Source organism: Lissotriton vulgaris, chromosome 2_1, assembly GCF_964263255.1.
Source record: "Lissotriton vulgaris chromosome 2_1, aLisVul1.2, whole genome shotgun sequence".
NCBI classification, from domain to species: Eukaryota; Metazoa; Chordata; class Amphibia; order Caudata; family Salamandridae; genus Lissotriton; species Lissotriton vulgaris.
In genome coordinates this window covers 1,692,180,992-1,692,200,385 of record NC_141687.1, presented here as the reverse complement: position 1 = coordinate 1,692,200,385, position 19,394 = coordinate 1,692,180,992, and the positions used below count along the sequence as shown (strand labels likewise).

At 42.9% G+C, this 19,394-nt stretch overlaps 1 protein-coding gene and 1 long non-coding RNA gene across 2 annotated transcripts in view; both read right to left on the bottom strand.

The window, feature by feature from the left end:
* LOC147733112 (uromodulin-like) overlaps window positions 1-19,394 on the bottom strand; it is a 584,922-nt gene that overhangs the window by 404,361 nt on the left and 161,167 nt on the right. The gene's annotated exons all lie outside the window — the stretch shown is intronic.
* LOC147733113 (uncharacterized) lies at window positions 9,006-16,332 on the bottom strand. Its single transcript, XR_015308506.1, has 3 exons — window positions 16,261-16,332; window positions 12,565-12,597; window positions 9,006-10,950 (listed from the first exon to the last, which is right to left on the bottom strand). It is a non-coding gene; the product is annotated as an uncharacterized LOC147733113 (long non-coding RNA).

Sequence of the window (19,394 nt, the reverse complement as noted above, 5' to 3'; positions counted from 1 at the left end):
GGAAGAATTTAAAGTGCCTGCTATAATGGTCAGGGAAGGGGTGTCGATCTGTTTCAGGACGCTAATGGGTACTGGATCACGAGGGGAGCCTGATGTGATGGTCTTGAGGGAGGATTTTAGAGAGTGCACGGTTATAGGAGGCCATCACTCTAAAATGTTCAAATCGTCCAATTTCTCGGGGACGTCTTCCTGTGGGCCATTTCCGGCGGAGATTGAATTGATGTTAAGAATGATTTTTTCAAATTTTTCATTGAAAAAGGAGGCAAGGTCCTGGCATTGTTTTTTATTTAAAGGGCGGGTCGTTGCGATTGTTTGAGCACCTGCAAGGTCCTTTACCGTGTTGAAGAGTATCTTTACTTTATTTGCGGCAGTGTTCATAGTATTTGCTACATATAAAGCACGGGCCTTAATACAGGAAGAGTGGTACACATTTCTGGCTTTATTGTATATCATCTTTTTTTCTTGGGTGTAGTCCTTCCGCCACTGCCTTTCAAGGGCTTTGCATTTTGATTTTTCGGTTTTTAGGAGTTCATTGAACCAGGGGGCTGGGGGGAGATGGACATTCCTTTTAGCCTGAGTTGGAGGAAGACATTTGTCGGCTGCGTTCTCCAGCCACAAATGGGTTGCTTTGGCTATACTTTCCATATTCAGGGCATGGATGGGGGGTTTTTTGGCGAGGGTTTAGTTCAGTTTTTCGACATCAAGAAGCTTCCAATTTCTCATGGCAGTAGCTTGCCAGGCCATATTTGTTTGGGGGACATTAGGTAAAGTGAGACAAAAATGAAGGAGATGATGGTCTGACCAACATATGGGACTGGTTTGAACCCATTTTAGTCCGTGAATATTGGAGAAAATGGGGTCTAATAGGTGTCCTGCCTTATGTGTAGGTCCTGAATTGAGTAGTGTTATATTAAGTGCTGCTAGGTCATCCATTAAGTTACAGCATGTCATGTTTGTAGAATCCTCAAGGTGCAAAATTAAGTCACCAAGAAGTGTGAAGTTTTTGGAATCGAGATGAAAGGGGGTGATATAGTTTGCCAGGTTAGCCGCCCATGTGTTGGCATTTCCGGGGGGCAGGTATATTAGGAGACCAGAGAGACCGGAGAGCGTGAAATTGGGGTTTAGAGTGATTTAAAAAAATGCAGCCTCACAGTCTGGAATATTGACAGGCTCCAGGTTGCAGATAAGTTCTCTACGAAAAATGATCGCAATACCCCCACCTACTTGGCGGTTGCTTTATCTGGGCCGGAACTTTTGTGTAGCCATGTTTCCGTTAGGAACAGGACACTGGGTACCTTGTCTAGCAAAAAGGTGAGGATGTCAAGTTTGTGCTGCGGTAAAGATCTGCAATTAACGCTATAAAAAGAGTATTCGCAGGAGGCATGCTTTGGCCGTAGGGACGGTGTTAAAGTGCAGGATCTTGGGTCAGGGTGGGGTTGGATATTTGTAAGGGCGAAATTACAGTTCGTACAATTTGTGCTACATGATGGCGTTAGAACGGTGCAGTTGCTATGTTTTGCAGGCCGTAGGGCTCTTAATTGGTCGGAGCTCATACCTGTGATAGTTCGGACTAGTAGGGTATGGTTCCATGCCCCTTGTCCCGGCCTGGCCCGGACGGGCACAGACGGGCTGGTCTTAGGCTTGTCTTTGGCGCTGCTGTGGCGCGGTCACAGCGCGTCTTCGGTGCGCGTCATAGGGAGTGTCCGGTTTATTTAGAGGACGGGCTAGTCTTTCGCTTGCCCAATCAGTGCCTGCCCCGGCCTGGAAGCCGGAAGAAGGTACCGCCCTGCACCCTCCACACAAACAAGCCTAGCGCTTGCGGTGGACCGGGGCTACAGGGGTAACAAGTGTTTTGATTGTGAGGATCTTATCGAGGTAATTTAAAATTTCTACACACAGTGCAATTTTTAAAATCAATCGACGCGGTGCAATTTAAAAGTTAAATGTTTTCGCGCTCAAAACATGAAATCGTTTCACAGCGCTGCTCGGCTGAGATCAGGTATTTAGCATTTGCAAAGTAAAGCAGTGTCATTTGCAATCAATCACACAGCAAGTCGTTCTTGTCATGTAGTGCATCAGCATATAGTTCGCTCGTCAATGTCATCAGGGAGAGCACAAAGTGATAATGGGCTTACATAGAGGACGGGCTAGTCTTCAGCTCCGCCTCTACACACTCGCTTGCCCAATCAGTGCCTGCCCCGGCCTGGAAGCCGGAAGAAGGTACCGCCCTGCACCCTCCACACAAACAAGCCTAGCGCTTGCGGTGGACTGTGGCTACAGGGGTAACAAGTGTTTTGAATGTGAGGATCTTACCAGGGTTACACATTGCTTACACATTTCAACCCTTTCCTATTGACATAACTTTGTACCCTACCCCCATTCTGCTTAATGCCTGTTACCATAGTAACACTTCATGGAACACTCAACTGAACACACAGGTCACAAGTTCAGCACACAATGTTGCAATTCCAAAAAGCAAGTGTGCTTGACTTTTCAAAATATCAGCTTATCCTATGTAATGTTCCTTTCGAACAGTTTTTATTAATAAGCATGGGCGGAAAATCCGTTCCGCTCGCGGATTTTGCGGATTTTCGGTAAATTCGCAATCCGCGAGATTCGCGAATTTCCCGCAAAATCCGCGAGCGGAACGGATTGGTTCAAAAGTTCAAGCTGACTTTTGTAACTCTTTTAGAATGCCGCCGGCAAGCTGAATGGGGTCCATTTACAACAACAATCTGAGTTTTAATATAGATGGCATCTATAGTAGGCCGGGGCGGTAAATTCTGTTCCGCTTGCGGAATTTGCTAAATCTGGGTAATTTCGCGTTCCGCAGAGAACTCGAAATTGCCCAAAATTCTACGTTCCGTGACTTCGCAAAATGTTTTGCTTGTTTGCGTTCTCAAATGCGTGTTCGCGTCTGCCCGAGCACGCAAACAGCGATTGCGAACTGTAAAAAAGCATCGCGAACAAGCAATTCCATGTGTTCGCTGAATTTCTATGTGCTCGGTGACATTTTTTACCATTTCGCAGAGATTTGCGTAACGCGATTACGTACATTCCGCCCACTCTGCTCCCACCAGACTGGAGCATGTTCATGGCTTTCTGAGGGACAAAACAAACAAGTTTTCCTTGCCCATACTCTTGTGGGCATGGAAACCGTGTCCCTGGATGCTTGTTTCTGGTCCAGGGAAGATATGGCTTGGCAGTTTGGGCTGGACTGTTCCCATGAGGCACAGGGTCAGACTGATTTGCATATGGCCATGTCTGAACTGGACTGGCGGAGTGAGCTAAAGAATGATGATGGATTAAACCCAGATCAATTGACTGGGGGTGAGTGCTTGCAATGTTCAACACTCCGTCTATCTTCCCCTTTGGTTTTGCTTTGTTCACCCTAAGTTGGCAGGGCATGCCCAGATGTGGGTCCCTTGCTCACTTTGCACTGGATTCAAGCTAGCCTGGCTGATGATGGCTGATTAGCCAGAAACTGGTCCCAGGATGCTTGTTTCCGGTCCAGGGAAGACATGGTTTGGCAGTTCAGGCTGGACTGTTCCCATGAGGCATAGGGTCAGACTGATTTGCATATGGCCATGTCTGAACTGGGGTGGTGGAGTGAGATAAAGAATGATGATGGATGTAAACCCAAATCAGTTGACTGGGGGTGAGTGCTTGCAATGGTCAACACTCCATCTATCAGCCCCTTTGGTTTTGCTTTGTTCGTCCTAAGTTGGCTGGGTATGCCCAGGCGTGGGTCCCCTGCTTGCTCACTTTGCCACTGGATTCAAGCTAGCCTGGCTGATGACGGCTGATTAGCCAGAACCAGTCCCAGGATGCTTGTTTCCGGTACAAGGAATTCATGGCTTGGCAGTTTGGGCTGGACTGTTCCCATGAGGCACCGGGTCAGACTGATTTACATATGGCCATGTCTGAACTGGGGTGGCGGAGTGAGCTAAAGAATGATGATGGATTAAACCCAGATCAATTGACTGGGGGTGAGTGCTTGCAAAGTTCAACACTCTGTCCATCATCCACTTTGGTTTTGCTTTGTTTGCCCTTAGTTGGTAGGGTATGCCTAGATGTGGGTCCTTTGTTCACTTTGCCACTGGTTTCAAGCTAGCCTGGCTTATGACGACTGATTAGCCAGAAAGTGGTCCAAGGATGCTTGTTTCCGGTCCAGGGAAGACATGGCTTGGCAGTTTGGGCTGGACTGTACCTATGAGGCACAGGGTCAGACTAATTTGCATATGGCCCTGTCTGAACTGGGGTGGCAGAGTGAGCTAAACAATGATGATGGATTAAACCCAGATCAGTTGACTGGGGGTGAGTGCTTGCAATGTTCAACACTCCGTCCATCATCCCCTTTGGTTTTGCTAAACTCATTACTCACCATTAAAGGTAAAGAACTACCAATGGTTAAAGCTATTCCTGCATCTGCTTTACTTTACAATGGTTATGTGGTATTGCTCTTTCGAACATATAATGGATTCGTTGAGAATGTTGTACTTTTCATGGACAGTCTGAATTTAGATATTAAATCTCTAATACTAATACTTTTAGATTCAAGTACTTAGTACCAGTTCCTACAACCTGTGGTTTTTATCAGTATAAGCCTGCACTTTATTTCCCTTGTATGCTGTTTGACTACTCTGATATCATTATGTGGGAGCTTATCTGAAAATGCCTTACATTGATTTTACACTGTTGATTTTTAGATCTCTCTTAAGTTTGAAGACTTCTTTTCTTATTTGGCATATGTGCTGTACTGGAACTCCTTATCTGCAACAGATTGTATCTTCATGCATAGTCATCTATGCAGAAGCTAGACAAACAACAAAGTATGCAATGATATGGAATGGTCGTATTTTTTATGATGAAATAAATAAATCAATCATTAATATAAAATATTGCATTGTATGAATAACTTAAATATACATATGATTAAATATATTGTTGATTTTTTGAGAGAGATAATAGATCTTCTAAATATATGTATATACTGACCCCTTGATAAACTGTTATATTTTGGTGTTGTGATTCTTACAAAATCAAGAAGTCTGTCTGAGCGCGTTCAGGACGTGCGAGATCCAGCGCACATTATACATGCTAGAAGGCTGCACGTGGCATGGGATTGGCAGCGCGCAAGGGGTTGAACACAGTGCATGAATAATTGCATATGACAAAATATACATATCAAGGTATGGAGACGAGGCTGTCATTATAAGTGTCCCTGTAGATGGAATTATGCTTCTAATTATAAAAAGAAACATAAATAAAGGGTTTTGTATAACACAAAATACATGTGTTCATCAGACCATGTAAATATTTCTGCGTCTACAAGCAAATGGGTGGATATACTAAAAGGTGTATGCCTGGTAGTAAAACTTTACAACGTTTCATATGAATAAATGTCATGTATGCATGCATAACAGTACACATTTAGATAGGTAGGTCTACATACATGTATTTGTTAATTTCAGCTATTTGTTTACAAAAAAAAATTGAAAATTGAAAAAGGAAAAAAAGATAAAAAGATAAAAAATTAATTCTGTTCAAACTTTATCCCATCCCTTCTCTCTTTGACGACAATGAAGTCCCAAATATCCTCTTCAAGCTTTCTGCTGCTTTTTATGCAATTAGTCCAACTAACTGTCACTAATGTCCACTACTCCCAATAAAAATTCACAGTTTTCCTGTTCTGATCCACTTTTATTATTCTATTATTCTATCAGTACTTCAAGTGCGACAAAACGCATGAGAGCGTGCGAGCGCAAACTTATCACAACTAATCAACAAGTTAAAAAGGGAGCACATATTACTAATCTACTAACTATTTAACTGTAATTTTTGGTACCGGAGTAGCATGCTACTCGCCCCAAGTAGCTTCATTGCCTCCTCAGGGGTGGTAAGAACTATTTAAATACAATGTACATTTGTAATGATAGAAACTTCTCTATCTTCCATTGTCCTGCTACAACCATCTTTAAACCGTAACCAAAACTAGGTCTGGGCTCACGGGCAATAAGGACAAGCCTCACTTACAACAAAAACCAAAACGAGCACCAATACTGACACCTTATTTCTACAGGGACCATCTTTAAAGGCAGCTGTGCCATCCACAAAGTCATCACAGCTTACACCCCCTCTGAACATGGAGGACGAATTCCCTATCACTAGGGACTCTCAGCACAGATGCAGTCACTCCATCAGACCAGAGATATGCTAAACACAAACAACAAGGCAACCGACCTTCTCTTTCAATGAACCCAACACCTCTGTATCCATCAAGACTGTCCCATACTACCTCCATTTTAGGTAATAACTAAAGATGCACGTCTTTAAAGAACACTGCATCCCGATGCAGTAAAAAGGAACCAACGACAGTCACATGTTGACTGTATCTTTGCCTTTGACCATGTACAGCACTGCACTGTCCTTCAGCTAGTTTTGTGCTGCGGAAATCCCACATCTGTACACACATACATACATTCTTCACCAATTCCTCAAGAAATGCGACTTCTAATGCTATGAAGGCGGATCAAAGTCAGGGGAGAGGAGATTACTGAAAGAGAGGCTGCATATAGTTAATTGCAGAGCAGCACGGGCACGGCAGGAGATGTACTAGATGTACACTTTTTTAGTGTAATACACCTGACAAAGCTGGTAAATGCTCTATACGTGGGCATTATGGGTCATCTTCATGGAATGTTGTGTGTTTTCCAGTGCATCATTGTTCTCAATGTACCAGTTTCTCAGTCTCTGGAGAAGCCCTCTAACTAATTCCCCGCACCTTAATGGAGTGACAATCACGGGGCAATTGGATGGACGGGGGTGAAATTTAGGTCGGAAGAATTTCTCCTATCATCCCTTCTACGTCCACCCAGGAAAGGAACCCTAGCACATAGCTGCTTTCACTTCATATTTTAAGTATTGAATAAATGAAAGTTTCTGTTTTTCTTTGGACTCCACGGCCCAGACTTAGAGTACAGGCTTCTTCTGATAATGTGTTGTGTATGGTTTGGTCTCTTCCACGGTTTGTCTCCGGAGGCATCGAATCAAATGATGTTACGTGAACATGATTTTCAGTTAGTTATGTGTGCTAATCCTATATGTTTGATTGTAGGCATTTCGTAAACTAATCTATCATTTATATATGCCATTCCCTACAACACCTGGCTTTGCTAATGGCTAATTAACGGAGTCGACTGTTTGAATCAAAGAAAGGGGCCAATGTTGGCACATTTTCTTAAGGTGTCTCTGCTTTCCTTACCTTATGTAAATATGTGTGAGCGTATGTTCAATACATGGTGGGGTGTTTAATAGAGGGTTCGGGCTCATGGCATCAATCACCAGCTGTGGTTTAATAATCCCTTTTACATATTAGGAAGATATGATGGCAGGAAAAGACTGCAGAGCATGTTCATTGATCCTGTCATCTGACACTTCTTGACGCAAGGATGGTCAAATATCACACAAATTGCAACGGCAGCACTTGCTGATAATGAAAATATGTTTATTACATTTATTAAATGATTACATACATAGGACCTTCAGAGATAGAATCCCCAACATGTATCATTTAATCCCCATCACCTTAGACCCAAAGCGGCCCGGTGAGTCACTAACACCAAGGGGTACACACTGTAGAATAAGTCAGAACCTGGATCATAAAACAGTGCATCCCAATGGCCTAAGATCTGTTCAATAATAGACTGGTTTAGAGTACACCAAAGCACAACATCATGGCTCAGAAAAGGGGCGGGAGGAACCAGAAATGGCTGAAGAAAAAGTAGGACCATAAGTGGCCCTGCAGAAAGATGCAGAGGGTGAGCAGCAGGGAACATGGAAAGAACAGCAGAACAAGATGGAAAGAAGCAGAAGGGGATGTGCGGGAGCAGGTCCACGGGAAATAATCTTTGGAAAGAAGCAGACCTGGGTCCATCCAGAGAATCTGCTGACAGGGATCGAGTTGAAAATGGATAGCCAGAGTGCAAGAACATTAGCAGTCATGAAGGGCGCAAGCAGTGAGAGAGCAGCAAGGATGGGAAGACCGTGGAGATGAGATGCCAGACTGAAAGTAGAGAAACCACTGAAGAGGGAGAGATGCTGCGAAGGTAAAGAGAGAGAGAAGGAGCTGGACAGATTGGAAATATGCGAGATGTCTTCCAAGGGCATAAAGAGATGTGCACGCTACCTAAGGATTTACAGGCAGATGGAAATCCTGTGCAGGGCAAGATTGGGAATATGGGTATATGGGAAATCCATTAAAACAGAAGCAGAGAAACAACGGCATTTGTGAGGCCTAGGAAGGCAGGGATATGGGGAAGCTTGCATAGATTTAGCTCAAGTGTGGAGAAAAGCATTGTGGGAGCATGGCAGGAAAGAGCTAAAGGGGTATACATGGTAGAGGGAATGCAAAGAAGCAGCTTCAGGGGAAAACATGAGGGTGCTAGGACACCCTGCCTAAAATGGCCTGAAGACAGGGAGAAGCAGTGCTGGAGGAGAAGCAGGGTTGGGCAGGCCTGGGCAAAAGCAACTGACTGGGAAGAAAAAATGGGGAGACCAAGATGAATGGGAGCACTAGAGCAGCAGCTGATTCTAAGAGCATGAGCAGCAAGCACATGGGAAAGGAGCACAGGTGAAAAGAGAAACAGGGGGTCAAGGTAATTGCAATGACTATTGAAAAGCCAAAGAGGAGCACTGGGGAGAATCAGCTAAGGGAGGCAAAAGAGGCTGTGAGCGTAGAAAGATGCAGCTGAACAGGGAGATTGAAGTGGTGGTAATCAAAGTGAAAATCAGCGTAAATGGACAAGAGATGTCTTTGATGAAAGAGGGAAAAGCAAAGGTGGTTAGTAAAAGGGATTAAAGGGGGAGCGAAAGAGTGGGTGAGCATGGATGGAAGCCACAGAAGGGTAGTGTAGAGGGTGAGCATGGAGGCCCCAGGTAAAGGAATAATGGATCTTTGTGGGGCATGGAAAGAAGCAGACATTTTGATGAACAGGTGAACCTAAAGGGAGAGTGGCAGTGGTCACGAGTAGAAACAGTTGAAGAGAGTAGAAATGGTGGCCCATGTAGGGTGGAGAAATAATAAGGGAGAACGTGTCAGAAAGGAGTGAGGGTAGGGGCAGAAATGGCAACCTGTAGAGCAGCTGTATGGGAAGCATGGAGAAATGATTGAAAGGGTGCAAAATCAGGTGGACAGTTTGTGCAGAGACAGAGAATGCCCCAGAAAATTTGAATAAAAATCCGTCACAAGTTAAATAGTGAAAGCATGATGAAAATTGTGGAGTGCGTGGGGAGATTCTATTTCTGGATAATCAGTGGGGTGTCACTAGAAGTAGCAAAAGATTGAAAAGCACTGTTGTCGTGGGGAGGAGCAACAAAGGGTGCAGAACCAGTGGGGCATGCAGGACCCAGCAATTGATGGAGCAGCACCACAGGCAAGTGAAAAAGCATCAATGAGTGGAAAACCGGACAGGCTCTGGTGAAGAGCATCAATGGCTGGGAATTGGTTGAGGTGTTGTGAGAAGCAGCAGAGGATGGAAAAGCAATGTAGAAATCTGAGAGCAGGAGTAGAGGGGGAGTGAATCAGTTGAGGGTGAGGCAGTAAGTAATGAGGGAGTATATTGATGAGAAGCCTTAACAGCAGGGACAGGGGAGCATGGGTGAAAGAAGAAAGCTACCATCGAGGACACACAGACTGGTTCAATGTCAAAAGGGCCGTGCAACACTGGGGACTATACAGAGACTTTAATCACGTCTTCGTGTTTGAAGTGAAACACAAGGAATAGTGTTGCACAGAGAACAAACTGCAGTGACAATAAGAGCTACATAGAAACACAAACAGGTATTCAAGACAATGAGAGAGCGACAGAATTTTGTTGGTGAGAGGAATGTGGGAAGAGTGAGAAAACGTTCTAGGGAACTAGAAGGCAGTAGCAATGGAAGGAAGTGGAGTGAGACAAATCAAGAAAAAGGGCAAAGTGGTAGGAATGAAAGGGTGCAAGAGAATCAAAGAGATATATGTGAAAGATTGAGAAGGAGAAGAAACCTAAAGGAGGAGGAGATAAATACTTTGATGCAATAGCAGAGCGATGTCAGATCTCGTGGAAGAAAGTGCATAGTATGAAGAAGAAAGAGCAGACATATCTCACAGGTGTACCAACCAGTTGCATATCTTAAGTGGTCCCCAGCGGGAAGATTTTGCACTGCCTCGAATAATATTGTGTATGTGTCACAACATTGACTCATGCATTGTACAGTTCCCATTCTGTCACGGAAATATACAACATTATATTGATACCTACAACCTTTTCCCTTGCCAACAGTTAACTTCCTAACCACCTGACTTTAGCATGTGGTAAATTGGTACAATGGGCAAGTGCTCTTTCAACTGGCTGCAGGATGTGGTTTCAAACTCCGGGTTCTTGAGTTACCATAGACATTAAGTCATGTTTACTGCTCCAGTGATGACTGCAAAGAGATGGCAATCACCCCATTCCTAAATATAGTTCAATATTTATATCAATTAATTGTTTTCCTTTTCCTTTATTCACAGACGGGTGTAGACTATCTTCATACAGCTTGTTCAATGATTATATGGTCGGTTCTCAACTTCCTCCATTTACAGGTGAGTATACATTCTCTTCCAGCCTGCCTTGTGCAAGTAAGATGGAGTTCAGATCAATGATGATAGAGAAGACAGTATCTACTATTAAACCTACCCTAATCCTAAACCATATAGACAATAAATACATTTAAATCAGATTCCTGTGCATTACATCACAGGCAGAATACAAAAATTCGAATAGATCTCGGAAAATGTGTACATTGTTAATTGTGAATGTTCTCTAATGGGTCTATATCCAGCCTTGGGTGCGGTCAGTGTTTCTCAAATCATCTTTAAACTGAGTAGTGCCAGCAGAGAGCTCCCGAGCACAGTCCAGAGGGAGAAATCTGGAAGCAAAAGAGAAAAAACGATAATGTTCAGGTGATGACACAAAACATGAGAAAGCAAAAACATCTCAGGAATATATCGCCCACATGTCCCCATCATTCTCTTTGATATTTTTGAGCCCCAGTCCTCTGTCCACTTCAATTCAGGAGGATTTGTCATTTTACTTGAACCAGGCCTAACTTCGTTCTGAGGGCAGTCTGCGGAAGCAGAGCAGTTGATAAAACCACTAACCCTTATCCAGCTATCCCCAAAGACAACCCATAATTTGCATAGAGCAGCCACGCTTCAGTTCTCTTTCCTGTGGCAAGTGCTTGCCCTTGAGCCCAGGATCATTGGATCAGTGATCACTGGATGTACTCTCCTGTCTCCTGCCATCCCTCCATGCCGACCAGAAAGCACCCTTTATGTACACGATGGAGAAAGGTGACAAACATCTCAGGGCTACAGTTCAAAGGGCTCGTTAAAATTATCTCCATTTCCACACTATGGTATTTCTGGTGGTGGGATTTAACAAGGAGTACAAACATTTGTTGGGGAATAATTTGTGGGAACTGGTGTTTCCGCACCAATTCCCATGTTTTGCATCAGACTTTCACCTGGATATTTTGCCCCCCCACCCCCATGTGAAAAATAAAAACATTTAATTCTGATGAGGCTGGGAATTTCCAATACTTGACCCACTGGAATCTACAGGCTATTCGTAATGAGAGTCACAGGGTCTGGTTACACTTTTGTGTTAGTTTATGGTTGCTATTATTAAAGGTGTGTTACTTGTAGTATCTTTATGATTGCGACATCTCTGCACATTAAAAGATAGGACTGGCCTATCTTTTTATGTGCAGAAACTCCGTTGTCTTAAAGTTACTACTAGAAAAAATATTTTGTGAATAGCAAACAATGGTGATCTTACATAAAAGTGTAAGTTTTTGTTTGTGAATCAAGCACTTGGGGCCTCATTTATGAGGCTGTGCGTCATTTTTACGCCTCTGGTGCGTCACTTTTTGTGACGCACCAGTGGCGTAAAAAATGCGCCTTGTTGCGCCATATTTACAAAGTGATGCATCTAGGTAGATGCGTCACTTTGTAAACCCCTGCGCCGCATTATACCTGCGCCAGGTATAATGTATGCAAGGGGGCGTTTTGACGCAAGAAAGGGTAATGGAAGTGACGCAGTTAAGTCTATAAGATTTCACTGCGCCATTTCTTGGCCGGTAATGCGTCAAAATCGTACGCCTGCATCAAGGCAGGCGTTAGACTGATGCAGGCACTAACAACATGGGACTGCGAGAATGCTGCAATTCAGATATATCTGTGTGCTTCATGTTTCTATTTTTTCTTTTTGCAATTTAAATAGGGCAAACCTCGCTCAATGGCATTAGAGCCCTTTACATGATCATCTGAATGGGTTACACAGAGGCACAGGATAATTGAATGATTTGCCCAGCTTCACAGGATGTTGACAGAGGCCAGGGAATGAATATGGTTCCACACTGTCAAAGTCAGCGGCGCTTCCCTCAAGGCCACATCTCTAACTTTTAGAACTAAGGTTGATACTATTTACACCAGGCAGGAGAATGATAGACAAAGGTTGCAAAACGCAATGTGTTGATTACCTGCGTGTGATCCAGAGTTCCAATCGAGGTTTGCTGAAAAGAAACAAAAACAGAGCATTATCTTTTATTTTATTCCTTGAACTTTGGTCAAAATTTAGAAGTTGTAGTTCCTGAGAAGTTTCAAGCAGTGACTATTGATGCTGCACAAACAATATAATAGGGAAGGGTTCTGCATCTAAGGCGCAATAATGACGCCACACAACCAGTGCTAAAGAGAAACTATATGAATGTGTACCAATAGTTCTATAGAGCGATTCTGCCAGTAGAGCTATAATGCCCGAGCACTGCCATGCTGATGCACCAAGGCATGACATAGTAGGCTGTCACTGATTTTTCTGATCTCATTTTTGCTAATATCTGCAAATTTTATGTACATTTCCTTGTATCCCACCCGGAAAACTGTTGAATGTAGAAGGAATCCGCACAGAAAAAAAATATTGCATTTTGCCACACACATTAATGTGTCCAACCACCTTTAAGTGCAAAGCAGCAGTGTTGTTTGCTAAACATGTTTTCATCTGACTAGATATATTTGTGTGCATACATCTATATCCCAAATATACATATATAGATGCATATGCACATATTCACAAAAAGTATGAATTAACCATTTTAAGGAAGTGTGTGTGTGTTTCTATATATTTCTGTATATTACCCAGTGGATGTCGCCACATGGTAGTTATAGTTAGGACCATGGTATCAAAAGAGATCAATTTTTGGGTTTGGTAGTAACTTTGGCGCCGTTTGATGAATCTTCATAAAATGGTCCTAAAACAAGTCTCATCCACCTCATCAACTTCCTGGAAAGATTTGAGGTGATCCATCAAGCAGGGGTCGAGAACAAGGGTGGGTCCCAAAACATGCTTTTACCATGAAAGTTTACATAGAAAAATTGAACAGCAATTCAGGAAAAATGACTGAACGGGATTACAGCAAATTTGGCAGAAGGCTGAACTCACAAAGCATGCTTTTGTGATTTGGTATAAATACGTTCATTAGTTTTTGAGAAATTAGGGATCAAAATTAATAGATATCCGGGCATGGCCATGCAATTTGATTGACAGGTAGAAGCTTTTTTTTCTAACAACTTCGGTGCCATATGGTTGAATCTTCATAAAACCTTTCTTTAAAAAGGTTCAGCTATCTTATCTTTTTCCAGGAAATTTTTGGGCTTATACATCAAGCTGCAGCCAAATAAAAACAGGGGGGAGGGTGTGTCTCAAAATGCAATTTCCCCATGCAATTTCCATAGAGAAACCTAGACAGCACTAAAATCAAAATGGCTGAATGGAATTACACCAACTTTGGCAGAAAGCTAGATCTACACCTAGAAGGCATGCTTTTTGTGATTTGGTGTGCATCTGCTCAGTAGTTTTTGAGAAATTAAGATTAAAAATGTATAGAGGGACGGTTGGGATATTGAGAGTTTCACAAGGGTCTCAAGAGATTACTGAGGGCACACAACTTCTAATAATGGAGTGATCTGATTTGTTGTGTAGGTCTTTTTTCCCATTGGCCATTTTCTGGTTGGCCATTTCTTGTAAGAGTCCTGCGGACTTCTTAAAAAAAAGATTGCATGAAGGGGTATTTGATGACCTGTGGAGGTTTGGCCTCTGGTGCGGCAAAGGCTTGGTAGGGGACTGACCACCTGCAGGAGGTTGGGCAGAGGGCCTGGCTGCCAACCTCACACTGCACTTGGCAAAATGCTGTGTATGACGGGGGTTGAAATAGTTATGCATAATTATAAAATCGTACGTTATGTTAAAAAAACATTGAACTTCACTATAAAAAAACAAAGGTTAAAGTGACATTATAGTTGGGTGGAATAATAATATCTTACTTTACATTAAAAAAAATCTTTAAAATTTCCTGAAAAAAATCAAAGATTAAAGTGACATTATAGTTAGGTTAAAATGTCTCCTACATCATAACATTTTAAACTAAAAAAGACACTGAAATTCACCAGTCATAGTTAACTGAATAAACTATAACTCATAGCCTCGCCATGCACTGCTTGTTATCACCTCACAAATTACATCACTTATAAAATGTTCTATGACATCAATAATGCCATTAACTGATGACTCTGAAATGACATAATTGATGACAGCACTGTGAATGGCATGGGTCTGAGTTATAGTTAAATTAACCTTTGTGTTTTTTCAGTATATAATTATATACAACCTACTGGCGGTTCCCAGTGTAGTTAGGATCATGCTACTATAGAAAAAGCATTTTTTGACCGGCATATATCTTTTGGCGTTGTTTGACGAAACTTCAAGAAAGTTTTCCCAAAAAAAGTATGATAATGAGTCTTGATGTGCATGGACATGTTCGGGGTGATCCGTCAAGTATTGGTCAAGAAAATGGGGGTCAAAAAAAGTGCATTTACCATGTTAATTCCCACAGACTATTTAGACACCCCAGCAGCCCTAACCACTTAACAGAATTGCACGAGAGAATAAGCCCACCCTGTTAATCAGTGGGACCTTTTTTATTGTTACTTTTTGGTACAGTGGGGCAGCCGCAGGACCCGAGCGTGACTTCTGCTGGACCAACCAACTATGTATTCCTATTTTCTTTTAATCCCCTTTATCACTGCCACAAGCATCAATTTAAACGCACTGTTCCAGAAAACGAATTTGGTGTCATTCTGTTGAGCCATTTTTTCTGTACCTGCAACCAAATCTTTCTATCTGGATTAACATATGAAATTAACATTGTGGGGCCTTCCATTTACTTGGTCCCCATTTCGAGGATCACCCCAAAACTTTTCCGGAAAGACCTAAGGTCGATGGACATTTTTGTTAATGATTTATAAAGATTGGTCAACGGCACCAAAGTTATTGGCAAAAAAACAATCCCTCTAAAAACTCTGACCTAACTATAACTACACTGTACATGTACTTTATGCTAAAATAATGGCTACAAAGAGGAGTCCTTTTTTCCTCTGACAATTGGAGTGAATAATGCAACCAGCCTTCAGCATTTATTCAGGCATTTGCCTAGGAAAATACTTCCTTTCCTGGGTGGATTGTCTCTACGTTTTAAATGCCTCTTTCACTTGGAATTATACTACTAGAAAGCTCTACACCAGTTATGGAACCGGTAACCATTGAACAGGAACTAGTGATCCTGATCATTGAAAATTCACTCTGCAGCTTAGTTGTCCCTATCTAGAGTCGCCTCTTGGTCAAGAGAGACTCAAGTCGCAGAAAGACATAACTCTTACTGGTTAAATCTGAATTTAAATCCTGTAAAGCTTCACAGTGGCCCTATTGCTAACTGGTTTGTCAGAAGCCGAAAGCATCCTGGGTGCACAAGATAATTTTGACTGCTACCTTCAGATTATAATAAACGTGTATGTTGACATTGCCAGTGCATCTTAGCCCGAACCGTAAGGTGCCAGGACCCCAAGGCACGCACTGGGCACCAGAAAAAAACATATATAACATGTTGTATTCTAAATATGCACAATGACGTTTGCTGTTGCACAACAACGCCGACCACATAAAGAAATGAAGCAAAATAGCACACACATAATATATGTAATATTGTATAAATCCACACCTCTTTGCACATTAACACAGACCACAAACAAAAAGCAACAGCCAGCAATTTACATCATGCAGCCCACTGGTGTTCAGCTACTACAAAACAGCCAATGTATCACGATATTTAAGCAGTGTTTTATACCTGAAATGCCAATTGAAGGCATCCGAATGGTGAAAGAGTCCCGGTCGCTCGCAGAACGAGACGAAGAACACTAAAAGGAAAGAAAAAAAGTACAGTCCTTAGGCTTTCACTTTACATCAGGAGCGGCAAGCTGGAATCGAGAACATCCCCCCACTTACACTTTCTGCCATCACTGCATCTTCATTGCTCGTGTCACATGACGCAGAAATTCGAACAGGCACGCCCCTTATATGAGACGTCCCGCTCATCACTTTCTACTCACATCTACCAAACTCATCCGATGCTCTTATTGTGTGTGAAGACTCGTCTCCTTTGGCGGCCTTTATATACAGCATTCTTTTACAATCAGCACCTTCTCACGCAGCAGCCTCATTTACAGGGCATCCAGAAACCTCACCCTTCTCACAGGCGACCGACGCCTTCCAGGACTGCTTCCCGCTTCCCACCTGTCACCCATTACAACCTTACAGTCGCTCACACCAAGTATTCCCAACATAAGGTTTCGTACATCACCTTTTGCACGGGAGGATTAATAAAAACGGTTTACTTATTCTAATATAAACACGGTCTGTTTAGTATGCCCGGTTGCCTACAATACGTTGATCACAGATGATTACATAGTAAGCAAGGTTACTTACCTTAGACCCAATCTGCAGACATGACCACTTACATTACGTTAACCACAGTCTGCACAGTACACACGTTTTCACATATTACCTTAACTTCCATAATCATCATATTATACAGGGTTTCTTGAATTACTTTAAATATAGTTTGAGTGCTAAATAACCCCTAACTACCCAACGGTACTAATAACTACATTGTCAAGAAGTATAACCAGTGAATGTAATTCCCAGCACAAAAAACTCTGCCTTCTGCTTTGCATCAAACCGTGCTGCAGTGCCTGGTCTGAGGGCCCCCTTCAATCTCTGGGTCACCGTCTCACCTGTCCTGCCTCTGCAAACCTTGGGTCCCCTGCAAGTCCTGGTCTGAGGCCCCCTTCAATCTCTGGGTCACCGTCTCACCTGTCCTGTCTCTGCAAATCTTGGGCCCCCAGCAAGTCCTGGTCTGAGGCCCCCTTCAATCTCCGGGTCACCGTCTCACCTGTCCTCCCTCTGCAAACCTTGGGTGCCCTGCAAGTCCTGGTCTTAGGGCCCCCTTCAATCTCTGGGTCACCGTCTCACCTGTCCTGCCTCTGCAAACCTTGGGTGCCCTGCAAGTCCTGGTCTGAGGCCCACTTCAATCTCTGGGTCACCGTCTCACCTGTCCTGTCTCTGCAAATCTTGGGTGCCCTGCAAGTCCTGGTCTGAGGCCCCCTTCAACCTCGGGGTCACCACCTCACATCCTGTCTCTGCAAACCTTGGGTCCCCTGCAAGTCCTGGTCTGGGGGCCCCTTCCATCTCTGGGTCACCGTCTCACCTGTCCTGTCTCTGCAAACCTTGGGTGCCCTGCAAGTCCTGGTCTCACTGCAGCTGATGGCCTCCATGCTGCAGGAGCTGGCTGCTAACAGAGGTTATAGAAAGAACCCTCCCCAGATTTCCTTTTCCAGAATGCCTGTGACTAAAGATTTCTTAGAGCACATACAAAGCATTCCATCCAGTCAATAAAAAGCTCGCAATTATTTTCTTTTTTCTCCACGAGGGATAATTTTTTGTCAATGAAGAAGCTCCTTTCTCCGCACCTACCCGATGTCTGGGAGAGTTGTGCTCCCCTTCCCACGCTGCAAAGGGATTTACTCCAGCCCTCTCACGAGCGCATTTCCGGGGAGGGAAAGGGCCATACAACTGTCATAGTTGTGGTTGCTCCTAAATCCACAAGGCCCCTATTCCTACTCCCTCAGTTGGGTGTCACTGCAGCATCATTTCACCCAGTCATGGCGTACATTTCCATAGTAGTAAATGGATTTACATCTGCTAGGCATCCTTCTGTGATTACCGAGCAGGTGTAAACTCTGCCAATTTTTGGCTGTAAACATGATTATGGATACAAATCCCTTTGTTATTCAGCCATTTGAGTTTCGCACAAAATCTCAATCGCCTCCAATACAAAGCTTCCATAATTAGGATTCAGAGCTCTCCTCGGGATGTTGAGTTTGTTTGTTATCATGAGTCTATCTACAGTGTGTGAATATAAAACAAATGATTTCAACTCAGGAGAGGTCTCAGAATCAGGGTTGTATTTTGCAAGTGTCATGCCTCAAACAAAGTCCAATAAAGATGTATGTATGTGTTTGATTAATCTGAATAGGGCTTTCAAACAACTGTTATTGAACTGCCCTCATTTTACCACATCTGGACGTCTGCCTCAGTGTGCACTGTTTATCAAATAGAGGCCTGAAAAAAGTGATTCTGCCGCTGTAAAACTACTTATGAAAATGCTGTATTTTGATGCTGTCATTGTGCTGGGAGATTTTTAATAGGAAACATGTTTTCTTCATTGATTTAAATCTCTGTAATATTTTATGGGCAACGCTTAAATAAACCAGATGTGTCTGTACAGTGGAAGGATATCTGTTCCCAATTGATGTTAAAGGGTCGTTCATGTCTGTCTGGATAGGACTGAAGATCCTAACATAAGTCCAAAGGCTCATTGTTAAGTGTGGGTCCATTTATACGAAGTTAGCCCTTTCTAAGCGATTCATTTCTAAGTGGGTATTTCATTATATAGCTCTATATTGTCCAACACTATTAGGTCCCTACTTGGACCAGAAGCTCCTTGAGGCTAAAAAGTGATTAAGAAATGTTTACATTTCAAACATTTTCAAAGCCGTCACCTGGAGATCTATTCATGTAATACATGGGATTCTGCAACTCCAGTATAAAACGACAGTCACTAATTTCTTTAAAATTGTCAACTTGTGACATACCAAGTCGATGATTATAAAGAAAAGACATCAGAACTCATCTATTCTAAGGTTATTAATGCTGAGTTCGGGCGTCACAATGTCTACTGCCAGAGACAGCAGCCGAGGTGAAAGGCAGGTCAGGTAACAGAGCATAAATAAAGCAGCTGTTTAAAGCAACAACCAGAATGTTGCAGTTCTTTCTTCTGCTCTATTTCAGTAGCATACAATAGGGACCAGAGAGAATGTGTTTATTTGTTTACAATGCATAGACAGAGAAAAGCTACAATAT